The following is a 14,570-nucleotide window of genomic DNA, read 5'->3' on the forward strand; positions in this document are numbered from 1 at the left end:
CAGTTCAGAGCAGCATACAGTGGGAAAAGGTACCCACTCCATTTGAGGCATCAGAAACCATACTGCCTCCAAACATGACCACTTTTTCTAAATGCAGTAACCAACCCCTCCCATGTCTCCTCTCCTGCCCCTAGTCTTGAAATATGACATGTTGTTTCCAGACTCATGCTATTAAAATACACACATTGGTCTAGGAAAACCAAACTTGTAACCCATTGCTACAGATTCATTAATTTCTCCGCTTAGCTAGTTGGTGCACTCAGCTATGGTTTCATTTCTATTTGTCACTTGTATATAATAATGGTACTAATCTCGTAGAATTGTTATGAGAATTAAATAATTCGCATAATACGCCTGGAGCACAGTAAGTACTCAATAAATGCCGGCTGGTTTTGTAGTTGCTGTTGCTGTGGTTGTATGTAACTGAGAAGCTATCAGTCTCATGGTTATGTCTGTGGAATTTTAAAAATGTAAAATTACTGGGGAGGGAAAGCTCTGTGAAGCAGAGAACTGCCTAGTTGGGCAACACAGCAGGTGGTGTGCGGACCACGGGAAGTGTGAACAGGCACAAAGGCAGGACACCTTACACCCCTGTCCATTACTCTAATTCTGAACAAATGCATCCTCTTCAGTTCCAATTATCTCTTCCGCGAAAGGGCACAGGAAAAAACAATCTCTTGAAATTTCATTAACTGGTTCACAAGCCACTTTTTCCCCCTCTTTCTAAGTAGAACCAGGCTGCATGATTTAAACGCTCCTAATGAAAGATTTTCTCAGCTCTGTTAATTAGTGTCAATTGCAGTGGTGGTTTCTGTTTCAAATCCATTCTTGTTTGCCACTTTACCCTTACATGATTCTAGAAAAGGCTGCAGCAGGCAAGAGGTAAACCCTAACAGTCTCAAGGCAAAACGGCTTGGATGAGTTGCAGAGGGCTCCAGGGAGGTTTATTAACCTCGTGCTGAAAAAAACATCACAAATATGTGCAAACCAGGTGTGTAATGATCCGACCTTATGCAAAAGTGTCACGGTGGAAGAGGGTAATGGGGAATAAACACTTGTTTAAAGTTTGTGTTTGTGTGCTTTTATAGCTTATAGCACATCTCGAGGTCTCTGGTTGGAATTCTAGTCATGCCTAGATTATTAAATGGGTTATATCAGGAAAGATAAATATGTAAGCATCACTCATCTCCATTCACTTGTTCGTTCAACCCATAGAACCCTGGTAGTGCAGTGGTTAAGAGCTCAGGCTGCTAACCAAAAGGTCAGCAGTTCAAATCCACCAACCGCTCCTTGGAAATCCTATCGGGCAGTTCTCCTCTGTCCTATAGGGTCGCTATGAGTCAGAATCGACTCCACGGCAACAGGCTTGGTTTTTGTTTGGTTTACATGGGAAGCGGCTTGCAGTTTCCTTTGAAAGACAGGCATCACAATTGCCAGCATGTTCCAGTCCATTGTTGTAGCTACTGTACCAATCCATTTCACTGAGGGTCTCCCTGACCCTTGCTGGCCTTCTATTTCACCAAACATGATGCCCTCCTCTAGCAAAGGATCCCTCCTGATGATGTGTCCAAAGCAAGTGAGTTGGAGAATGTCCTGTTGAGATCCATAAGGTTTTCATTGGCTAATTTTCAGAAGTAGATCGCCAGGACTTTCTTCCTAGTCTATCTTAGTCTGGAAACTCCACCAACACCTGTCCATCACGAGTGACCCTGCTGGTATTTGAAATACTGGTGGCCTAGCTGACAGCATCACAGCAATGCCCAAGCCACCACGGTACAACAAACTGACAGATGGGCTATCTGTGTGTGTGTGTGTGTGTGTAGTGTGTAATAAGTAGTAGAAAGGTTAAGATGAGCTGACAATTCACAAAAGGGGGCCTGATTTAGATTCAGAGAAGCAAGTCAATGACTGTTATATTCTGGAAATGACATGTAAAACCAAGACCTGAGGGATGTATAAAAATTAGCCAGGCAAAGATACCAGGGAAGAAGTCAATGATGAGAGTATGAGTGGATGCCTTGAAGCAGGACACTTCCTTGATGCCCTCAACACCAAGAAGCAGCCAGCAACACACAACCACTGTGGGCAGGCAGCTCAAAATGTGAGTCTGGTCTTGCTCTTTGAAGGCAGAGTGGGGCAGGACTCAGGGGCTCTAAGGTGGGATAGGGTAGGGAGAGACAACTTCAGGCCTTCCCTGAGTTGCTAGAAGTCATGGCTTGGGTGATATAGACATCTGTGGAGGAGAATGACTTTGCGGTGTCCTCGGTTTAAACCCGAAAAAGAGAAATAGCCCACAGTAGTTGTTGTAAAGACAGGGAGCTGACATGTAAACTTGAAGCTTCAGAGTAATGATGTCCCTCCACAAGTATTTGTGTTACAGTCACATGTGGCCTGAGAATGAGAACCAACCGGTAAACAATAAAAATCCTTTCAAGACAACCAGCGCTGGCAAATAAACACAATCCAGAGCTCTTTAGTAAAAGTGAATGGTGTCTCTTCCAATGAGTCCTATGCCCCTGTGGAATCTCGTAGATCAACAAAGATCTTCACGGTCCTGGATATGCCAGTAGCCAAGGGGATAGCCCTGAGATTATTCCAGCTCCCTTACTGGGGGCTTGCTCTGCCAGCTGCATTACAAATCAAGAGTTAGCAGCTAAACCACAGATCCTAGAGCAGACTGCCTGAGTTTGAATACGAGCTCCATGACTTGCAAGCCAATGTGATCTTGGGCAAGTTATTTAGCTTCTTTCCCTCAGTTTCCACATCTGAAAAATGGAGATGACAACAGCAACTACCTCATAGGCTGTTGAGATGATTAAATGAGTTACATGTCAACCTAGCCCAGTAGGCACCGTAGCAGTTTGTCATTATGAGGGTATGGCAAATCCTCCCCACAATCCCACGGAGAATCCTGTTTTGCAGATAAGAAAACACACTCAGAATAACAGCCTGTCCAAGAACACAGCTAAAGGGCAGAGCTGGAATGCAAACCCAGGTTTATTATTGCTCCATTTTCTCTACTGACTGCACTATGCTCCCTCAAAAAATGGTAAGTGAACAACTTGAAGAATGTAATCAATGTCACTGAATTGTACATGTAGAAATTATTAAATTTGTATGTTTTGCTGTGTACACTTTCACCAACAAATTATTTTTTAAAAATCAAAGCTGAAACCACAACAAATGATATGAAAAGAAAATCAATAAATAAAAAGAACTCAGCACAGAAAATTAAGTGGAACAAAGAAACCGTTAACACTACAAAAAAACAAAGCATAACAAAATGGCAGCAGTAAATTCATACCTATCATTAATCACTTTGAATGGAAACAGTTTATATGCACCAGTCAAGAGACAGAGAGTGGCAGAATGAATAAAAAAACATGACCCATTAATATAGTGCCTATAAGAGACGTACCTTAGACACAAAGACATACACAGATTAAAAATCAAAGGATGGAAAGAGATCTATCAAGCAAACAGTAAACAAAAGAGTACAGGAGTAGAATAATAATCTCTGATAAAATAGACTTTAAGTCAAAATCCATTATAAGAGACAAAGAAGGGTATTACATAATGATTAAAGGGTCAACCCACCAAGAGAACATAACTATAATAAATATTTACAAACCCAATGACAGAACTGCAAAATACATAAAACAAACTCTAACAGAACTGAAAGAAAAATAGACAGTTCTACAGTAATAGTAGGAGATTTTAAAATACCACTTTCGATAATGGACAGAATGACTAGAAAGAAACTCAACAAAGACACAGAAGATATAAATAACACAATCAACAAACTGGACCTCATAGACATACACAGAACACACCACCCAAAGCAGCACACAGTACATATTCTTCTCCAATGCACATGGATCTTTCTCCAGAATAGACCATATTTTAGGCCATAAAGCGAACCTCAATAAATTAAAAAACATCGAAATCATATAAAGCATCTTCCCTGATCATAACTGTGACGGTTAAGGTTATATGTCAGCTTAACTAGACCATGATTCTCACTGGTTTGGCAGATATTTGTATTCATCCTCCATTTTGTGATCTGATGTGAGCAGCCGATCAACTGAAAAGAGTGTTTCTTTAGTGGTGTGGCCTGTATTCAATACATATGAATCTTCTGGCAAAGCTCGCTCTCTCTGGATCCTGCATTCTACTCATCATCCTCTGACCTCCAGTTCTTGGGACGTAAGCCAGCAGCGGGCTGTTTGACCTGCCAATTTGAGTTTGTCAACCCCTGCAACCACATGAGTCAGGAGAAGCCTCCAGCCTGACGTATGACCCATGGATTTGGGACTTGCTAGCCTCTACAACTGCACTGAGCCATTTCCTTGAAATAAATCTCTCTGTATCAGTATATATATATGTATATATATATATATATATATATATATATCACTGAGCCATTTCCTTGAAATAAATCTCTCTGTATGAGTATATGCATATATATATATATATATATATATACACATATATATACACACACATATACTTCACTGGTTTTTCTTCTCTAGAGAACCAAGCCTAAGACAATAATGCTATAACACTAGAAATCAGTAACAGAATGAACAAGAAAAAAATAACATACATGGAAACTGAATAACACCTTACTTAAAAACCACTGGGTGATAGAAGAAATTAAAAATGAAATTAAAAAATTCTCAGAATCAAATGAAAATGAAAAAACAACATACCTTTGGGATACAGCAAAAGCTGTGCTCAGAGGAGAATTTACAGCAATAAGTGCACACAACAAAAAAGAAGAAAGGGCTAAAATCAATAGCTTAATCCAACAACTTAAACAAATAGAATGGGAGCAGCAAAAGAAGTCAACAGTCATCACAAGAAAGGAAATAATAAAGACCAGAACAAAAATAACAAAATACAAATCAGAAAAACAATAGACAGAATCAACAAGACTAGAAGTTGGTTTTTTAAGACGGTCAATAAAACTGACCACTGGGAAAACTGACAAAGGAAAAAAGTGAGAAGATGCAAATAACCAAAATAAAAAGTGAGATGGGTGATATTACAACAGAACCAACTGAGATAGAAAGGATCATAACAGAATGTTATGAAAAATTGTGCTCCAACAAATTTGAAAACCTAGAAGAAACGGACAAATTTCTAGAAACTAACTACCTACAGAAACTAACAGAAATAGAGGTAGAAAATTCTAACAGATCCATAACAAAAAAAGAAATTGAAAATGTCATAAAGAAAATTCCCAACAAAAATGAGCCCCAGAACAGAGGGCTTCACTGGAGAATTCTACCAAACATTCAGAGAAGAGTTGACACCAATTCTACTCAAACTATTCCAGAACATATAAAAGGAAAGAATACTCCCAAATTCATTCTACAAATCCAGCATAACCCTGATACCAAAACCAGGCAAAGACACCACTAAAAACGAAAATAATGGACCAATATCCCTCATGAATATAGACATAAAAATTCTCAACAGAATTCTAGCCAACAGAATTCAACAGCATAATCAAAAAAAAAAATACCTCATGATCAAGTGAGATGCACACCAGGGATGCAAGGATGGTTCAAGATTAGAAAATCAATCAGTGTAATTCACCACATAAATCAAACAAAGGAAAATAATCACATGATCATCTCAATCAGTGCAGAGAAGACATTTGATAAAATCCAACACCATTTCCTGATAAAAACTCTTAGCAAAATAGAAATAGAAAGGAAATTCCTCAACATAATTAAAGCCATATATGCAAAACCAACAGCCAACATTATTCTCAATGGAGAAAGACTGAGAGCACTCCTCTTGAGAACGGGAATGAGACAAGGATGCCCTTTATCAACACTCTTATTCAGTATTATACTAGAAGTCCTAGCTAGAGCAAAAAGGCAAGAAAGGGAAGTACAGGGTATCCAAATTTGAAAAGAAGCAGCAAAACTATCCTTACTTGCAGATGACACAATCCTATACAAAGAAAATCCCAGACACTGCATAAGAAAGTTATCAGAACTAATAGAAGAAATCGACAAAGTGGCAGGGTATAAGATCAACACACAAGAATCAGTTGGGTTCCTCTACAGCAACAAGGAAGATTCCAAAAAGGAAATCAAGAAAACAATACCATCTGTAATAGCCCCCAAAGGGTTAAAATACCTAGGAATAAACCTAACCAGGGATGTAAAAGATTTATACAAGGAAAACTATAAAACACTACCGCAAGAAACTAAAAGAGATCTACATAAAAGGAAAAACATCCCATGATCATGGATTGGGAGACTTAACATTGTGAAAATGTCAGTACTACCAAAAGGCATCTGCAGATACAACGCAATCCCGATTCAAATCCCAACCACATTCTTTAATGAAATAGAAAAACTTATCTCCAAATTTAGATGGAAAGGAAGAGGACCTCGAATAGCTAAAGCAATATTGAAGAACAAAGTAGGAGGCCTCACACTTTCGACCTCAAAACTTACTATACAACCACGGTAATCAAAACATCCTGGTACTGGTTCAATGATAGACACATCGACCAATGGAACAGAATTGAGAACCCAGAAGTAAATTCCTCCATCTACGGGCAGCTGATCCTTGACAAAGGTTTAAAGTCCATTCAAAGGAGAAGAAATAGTCTCTTTAACAAATGGTTCTGGCAAAACTGGATATCCAAATGCAGAAAAATGAAACAGAATCCATAACTCACACCATGCACAAAAATAAATTCAGAATGGATCAAAGACCTAAATGTTAAAGCTAAAAAGATAAAAAGTTCCTGGAAGAAAACACAGGGACAAAACTAGGGGTCCTAATTTTCAGCATAAATAAACTTTCAAACAAAACTAAAAATGCACAAACAATCAGAAGATAAATTAGATAACTGGAACCTTCTAAAAATTAAATACTTATGCTCATCAAAAGACTTTACCAAAAGAGTAAAAAGAGAACCTACAGACTGGGAAAAAATATTTGGCAACAACATATCTGATAAAGGTCTAATCTCTAAAATGTATAGAAAACTTCAACAACAACAAAATCCAAACAAACAACGGACAAAGGACATGAACAGACACTTCACCAAAGAGGACATTCAGGTGGCCAACAAATACTTGAAAAGATGCTCTTAATCATTAGGCATTAGAGAGATGCAAATCAAAACTACAATGAGATACCATCTCATCCCTGCAAAAATGGCAAGGTTCAAAAAATAGAAAACAACAAATGCTGGCAAGGTTTTGGAGGGATTAGAATTCTTATACAGTGCTGGTGGGATTGCAAAATGGTACAACAACTGTGGAAAACAGTATGACACTTCCTCAAAAAGCTAGAAATGGAAATACTTTATGATCTAGCAATCCCACTCCTAGATATAAGAGGAGTGACACAAACAGACATAGGCACTCCTATGTTCACTGCAGCATTATTCACAACAGCAAACAGATGGAAACAATCTTAGTGCCTATCAATGCATGAATGGAAAAACAAATTGCGGTATATACATACAATGGAATACTAGGCAACTATAAACAATAATGAGTAGTCCGTGAAACATCTTGTAACATGGATGAATCTGGAGGACATTATTTTGAGTGAAATAAGTCAATCACAAAAAGATAAATATTGTATGGTTCTGCTATTATAAAAAGTCAGGAATAGATACATATAGAGAAAGCAAAGTTCTTTGGTGGTTACCAGGGATGAGAGAGAGAGGAAGGCTGAATCACTTTCTAGATAGTAGACACTTGTTAGTTTTGGTGATGGGAAAAGCAATCCCAAAAATGGATGAAGTCAGCACAACTTGACCAAGGTAAATAAAGGCACTAAGAAGTACACGGGAAAAAGGGACAACTTCAGTAAATGCTATAAAACATACAATTATGCAACAACAGTAAAAACAACCAAAAAATACGTGTGTGGTTACCTAGATAGATATAGATGCATATATGTGTATAGGAAGACACATGAGTAAATGCACATGCACTTATAGGTGTATCTTTTGGCATATATATACACGTATTTGTGTACACTCGTATATATCCACGTATATAACAAACCACATAGAGGGTACAGATATGGAGGCTTCCTAGACATATTCAAATAACTCACGGGATTGGTTTACAGGGTTAAAAGGCTTGGGACCATAGTCTCGGGGGACAACTTAGTCAATTGGCATAACATAGTTAACAAAGATAGTGTTCTACATCCTCATTTGGTGAGTAGCGTCTGGGGTCTTAAAAGCTTGCGAGCAGTCATCTAAGATACAATTATTACTCCATTCATATGGAACAAAAGAGAATGAAGGAAGTCAAAGACTCAAAGAAGAAACTAGTCCATGGGACTAATAGCCCATATGAACCACAGCTTCTTCTAACCTGAGACCAGAAGAACTAGATGGTGCCCAGCTACCACTACCAACTGTTCTGACCGGGGACACAATAGAAGGTCCAGGATAGAATGGGAGAAAAATGTAGAACAATACTCAAATTCCTAAAAAGGCCAGACCTATTGGATCTATAGAGACTAGAGGTAACCCCCGAGACTATTGCCCTAAGACACCCTTTGAACTTGGAACTGAAGCTATTTCTGGAGGTCACCTTTCAGCCAAATAATAGATTGGCTTATAAAATAAACAATATCACCCCTGAATAATGTGCTTCCTTAAACAAGTAACTGTGTGAGACCAAATGGTCAACAATTTATCCAAAAGCAAAGATGAGAAAGCAAGGTGGGGAAGGAAAGCTAGATCAACGGAAACAGGACAAACTGAAGGAAAATACAGAGAATGACAACATTCTGTAAAAATTGTAACCAATGGCACAGAACAATTTGTACAAAAATTGGTAAAAGGGAACCTAATTCCTGTGTAAACTTTCACCTAAAACACAATAAAATATTTTTTTTAGAAATTGATAGATATCCAATATAACATGAGCATTGCCTTACCAAAGATGACCCTTCAGCTTAATATTCTTATTCAAGCTAAGCAGTAATGGTTTTTACACTATCTCTTTAAAAACAAGCATTTTAAGTTGCCTCTTTAAAAAAAAAAAAGAATTGGCAAGTGAGCGTGCATGAAGGCCAGAAAAGAACCAGAAACCAAAGTGGCTCGAGGGCCCATTTTTCTAAAAACAAAGGCTGAGAATTCACCAGCATTGATTCAGTCCCAAGCCATCTTCCACACCAATATACAGTCCAACTTCAGTTAATCCTTCCATTGTTCCCTTAAATGTCATTTCTGCAGAGAAACCCCCTACCCACTGACCTGCACCCTTAGCCTAGCTCCTTCTGGTAAATTCTCTTAAAGACAATGAACTTTTTTGTAATACTCATCGCAACTATTTTGAAATTATTTTTTATGTAATTATTTGTTTGGAATCCACCTCTTCCTGGAGAATATAAACTTCATGAGAGCAAGAATCAGGTCTGTCTTAGTGGCCTATCTATCCTCAGAGCCAGTTCTTGGCATATAATTGGGGGTCAATGAATGTTTAAGGTATGGATGGAGAGATGAGTGGACTTTTGGTCCTGGGACAATATTGCTAGGAACCATGGATGAGTGAGTACTGAGGCATCACATACTGGTAATAATACAATGATCTTTTTATCAGTGGAAGTAAAAGGGAACATTAAGTCAAAATTTACATCATTTGTTCTTTCCTAAAACAAAACAAGGTCATATGAAGTATTTACTAAACATGACTTCTCTATTAGCCCCAGATGAGTTTAAATGTTTGTGTGTATTTTGGTGAGGGGTATTTATTTTGATATGGTTTTGTGAATACCAAACCAATAGACTGAGGTCATCTGCCCAGACAGTTAAATTACCTCATTATTCTGGAAAGAATACAAGGGCCCATGTGTTCTGAGTATGGAGTCTACAACTCTAACTTAATTCTCAGTCCCCCTATACCAATGGGTCTTTGACATTTTTACATTAAATGTTAAGCAGATGCCCATTACATTAACAGATAGAAACACGCTAAACCAGGGTAAGTGTCCTAATATCAACCTGCTTTATGCATTCCCTGCCTCCCGAACAACATCAATAGGCAGCCTCTAGGGAGCTTCTTAGGAACCCCCTAGGGTTCCAAGGAACCTAGCTTGAAAACACAGCTGGCACTAAGACAGAGTTGGCTGAGATCTTCAGCAGGAGCTGCTCTCTGCTCCTGTCCTGAGGTTACAGTCAAACCAAGCCTTATTGTAATTAGGTCACAGCTCCACACCTTCTCAGCAGAAGAACTCTGAAGTGGACCTGTCTCTCTTTGATTCAATCTATAAAACCATTTGAATGGCACACTCATCATTTTTGGCCATAATCTTTACCCTAAATCAATCTTTCTCCTTATGACTTGTATATACTTGGAGTCAAAAATTCTTGCTGCCACATTTTCAATCTTAGGTATGATATGGTTCCTATACTTTCCACGTGAGGACTAATTTCAGGAAAAAGACCCGTGACTATATAGAAAAAAGAACGATGCCTACACGCTTAAATAAGATGCTCCTGGCTTCATGAAACATGCATCCCAAGTTTCTTTAAGTGGCTTCATTCATTCGCTCACTCTAAAAATAGTTATTGAGCACGCTCCAGGCCACTCTACAGTAGTCCCAGAAAGTAGAAACATTTTATTTGTTCTGTGCCTGCCATGTGCTAGGTTGGCAAGATACCAGTGGAAAATAGTAAGAGCCTGCCTTCACAGGGTGAAAGACATAGAGAGAGAAAACCAGACCCCCAGCAATCCCAACTGAGCCCAGCCCCCTGAAGACCCTCCAAATGAACGCAGCACCATGAGTGAACCCAGGTGTCTTAGTTATCTAGTGTTGCTATAACAGAAATACCACAGTGAATGGCTTTAACAAACAGAAATTTATTTTCTCACAGTTTAAGAGGCTTGAAGTCCAAATATAGGCTGTCAGCTCTGGGGAAGGCTTTCTCTCTGTCAGCTCTGGGGGAAGGTCCTTGTCTCTTCAGCTCGTTTCTTGGTTCCTTGGAGATCTCCATGTGGCTTGGCATCTATCTTTCCCCATCTCTGTTTCTCCTGCTGGCTTGTTTAATCTCTTTTATATCTCCAAAGAGATTGACTCAAGATACACCCTATACTAATCCTGTCTCATTCACATAACAAAGACAACCCATTCCCAAATGGAATTATAACCACAGGCATGGTGGCTAGGATTTACAACACATATTTTGGGGGGACACAATTCAATCCATAACACCGGGTCAAACAGTAGAGCTGTCCAGCCAACTCACAGAATCACAAGAAATCATAAATTATTGTTTTTAGTCTCTAAGTTTTGGGGTGGTTTGTTATGCAGTAATAACTAATTGAGCCTGTCTTCATTAGCTCATAGTCTCATGAGGGAGGAAGATTGTTTTTAGAAAGCAAGTAAATTATAGAACTGTTAGTAGCGATGAGATCTATGAAGAACTTAAGCCAGGTCGTGAGATACACCATGACAGTATCTATGAACTGAACTGGCTAAAATATTTCTCTGTGCCCATCAAGATAACAGTTAAAAATCTGTTAAAAGTCAAAGAAACTACTTTTGTAGGCAACACAGATAACATTCTATTCAAACACCCCGCTGAGTGAATGAGCTGTAGGCTTGGGGTTGTCCTAATAATGGGCACTTAGCAGGAAGCACAAGAACCACATTTCCAAAGCCATCAATTCAATTTTTTTTTCAAACTACTGCTCATGATCATTTTTGCAGTACTGCATCATTATACTGGTTTTAAAATGTCTATCAATTTATTAAGGAGACCTGGTGACACAGTGGTGAAGCGCTCAGCTGCTAACCGAAAGGTCCGTGGTTTGAACCCACCAGTCACTCCTCGGAAGACAGATGTGACAGTCTGCTTCCATAAAGATCACAGCCTTGGAAACCCTATGGGGCAGTTCTACTCTACCCCACAGGGTCGCTAGGAGTAGGCATCAACTCATTGGCAATGGGTTTGGTTTTGGTTTGGGTCAATTTATTCAAGTAAGTTATCATATAGAAAAGTTAAAGGAGATAGACAAGGTAGAAGAAAAAGAAACAATCTACTTAACTAAAAAACAATGGCATCAAGAATTGAAGGTTTGGGTAATTTAGAGTAAAGTAGTATCATTTAGAATGGTGTAACCCGTAAGGGTTTTATAGACAGAGTTTCTTGAATGGGAAGAGAGAATGGCAAATAGAAAAAGATGAATTTCCAGTGGGGGAACAATATATATAAAGGCACGAAAAGTTAACTGTGTGATCTTTCTCGTGATGCAGTGGTTGAGAGCTATGGTTTCTAACCAAGAGATTGGCAGTTTAAATCTACCAGCCGCTCGTTAGAAACCCTATGGAGCTCTTCTACTCTGTCCCATAGAGTCGCTATGAGTTGGAATTGACTTGACTGCAATGGGTTTGGGTTTGATTTCAGGTGTTTCTATCTGTGCATCTGTTCATGTATTCTTTATTGTTTCAGTGCCCGTTCTAAGTGCTTTCTATACATTATATTATTTAGTCCTTAAAACAATTAGTACAACCAGTTGCTATCCAGTCAGTTCCCATCCATGGTAATCCCATGTGTGTCAGAGTAGAACTGTGCTCCATAGGGTTTTCAATGGCTGATTTTTCAGAAGTAGACCGTCAGACCTTTCTTCCAAGGCACCCCTGGGTGAACTGGGCAAGTTAATCATATACACCGTTCTATTATCACCCAGGAGCCTTGGTGGTGCAACAGTTGAGTGCTACAGCTGCTAACCAAAAGGTTGACAATTCGAATCTACCAGCTGCTCCTTGGAAACACTATGGGGCAGTTCCACTCTGTCCTATAGGGTCGCTATGGTGGTTATTATCACACCTATATGTTTTAGGTTGGGTTTCTTAGAAGTAAAGCCTAAAGCAAGAATTTGGGTGCATGTGAGCTATTAGGGCAAGCAGGATTCAGACTAGGGTGTGAAGAGTGAGGTACGTAGGGCACAAAATTTTAGGAGGCACTCATTCTCAGGGTCATGCAACTCACTTGACCTTGAGAGTGCCTCCTTCAATTGTGTGCCCTAGACACCTCCTCCCCTCACTCTAGTCTGAGTCCTGGGACAAGCTTTTTAGGACACATCTACAACAGAAGGAGTGAAGCAGGCTGGTGAAAGTGAGCAAACCAATCAAGAACATGGTTCCAGGCAAAGTCTAGCTTTGGTCTGATCTGTGGCAGGAGGGGTGTTTCTGGAGCATAAATTGTTCCACAGTGTGGTATAGGGGAGCTAGGCTTTTGTACCACCCTGCCATCAACAAGTCATCAGCTGCCCCCTAGGACAGCAGAGGTATAAGCTGCTAGCTGCCACACTCGCAGCAGCTGGGGGCTGGCTGCTCATAAACCCATTGGTGTCAACTCCGACTCCTAGCGACCCCGTGTGACAGAGTAGAACTGCCCCATAGGGTTTCCAAGGCTGTCCATCTTTACGGAAGCAAACTACCACATCTTCTCCCACAGAGGAGGTGGTGGTTTCGAACTACTGACCTTTCAGTTAGCAGCCAAGCACTTAACCACTGCGCCACCACGGCTCGTTTGGGGGCTGGGTACACTGGTAGTTAAAGGAGATCCAGATGGGGCACCAACTGCATCTATTACATCATTTTAAAGAAAAACACCTAATATTCATGGAGGCAGTGGTGTGCATGTAAATGTTTACTGGCATGAGACTTCCCTGTGACAAATCCGATTCCAACCAGAAGTTCTTGCTGGTAAAGGAAACCCATTCCTGCTACCGCCACCACTCTTCCTGGGTGACGCGACAGAGATCAGAAGTTGACCGCTGAAGGCTGTCACAAGGGTGTGAGATGCAGGGAAGTATTGCAGCAGAAGTAAAGAAACCGTTCAGAGAATACCAAAAGTGGTAGCAGCCAGCAGGAAAAGAATGAATGAAACGAGGAGTCCTCATGACAGGGTCACCAGGAGTTGAAATCAACTTGACGGCAATGGGTTGTTTTTTTTTTTTTTTTCTTTTTTGGTTTATAGGGCAAATGGAGCCCTGGTGGTGCAGTGATTAAGAGCTGCTCCTTGGAAACCCTATGGGGCACTTCTACTCTGTCCTATAGGGTTGCTATGAGTTGGAATCGACTTGACAGCAACAGGTAAGGTAAGGTATAGGACAATTAAGCACCTTTGGTGGCACAAAAGTTAAGCGCTTGGCCACTAACTAAAAGGTTGGTGGTTGGAACCTACCCAGCAGCTTCTCTGGAGAAAAGGCCTGGCGATCTGCTTCTGTAAAGATCACAGCCTAGGACACCCTATGGGGCAGTTCTTTCTCCTCTGTCGCATGGGGTCACTATGAGTTGGAATCAACTTGACAGCACACAACAACAACACAGGACAATAGATGGCTGACAGTTGCTAAGGGGTGAATACAAAAGGAAAGCTGAGAAAGTGTCTTACATGGGTCATGCGGCTCCAGGGAGCCATTGCCTTGTGACCACCATGTCTATTACTAATGGATGAAAATGCTGGCATCATTCCCTGAGGTCGCAGGCGTGTGCAATTAACTAATACAAAGCCTGGTACAAGTACACAGTGTTGTGTGGACTGCCCTTTGTAA

This window comes from Trichechus manatus, unplaced genomic scaffold (assembly GCF_000243295.1).
Source record: "Trichechus manatus latirostris isolate Lorelei unplaced genomic scaffold, TriManLat1.0 scaffold00020, whole genome shotgun sequence".
Classification (NCBI taxonomy): domain Eukaryota; kingdom Metazoa; phylum Chordata; class Mammalia; order Sirenia; family Trichechidae; genus Trichechus; species Trichechus manatus.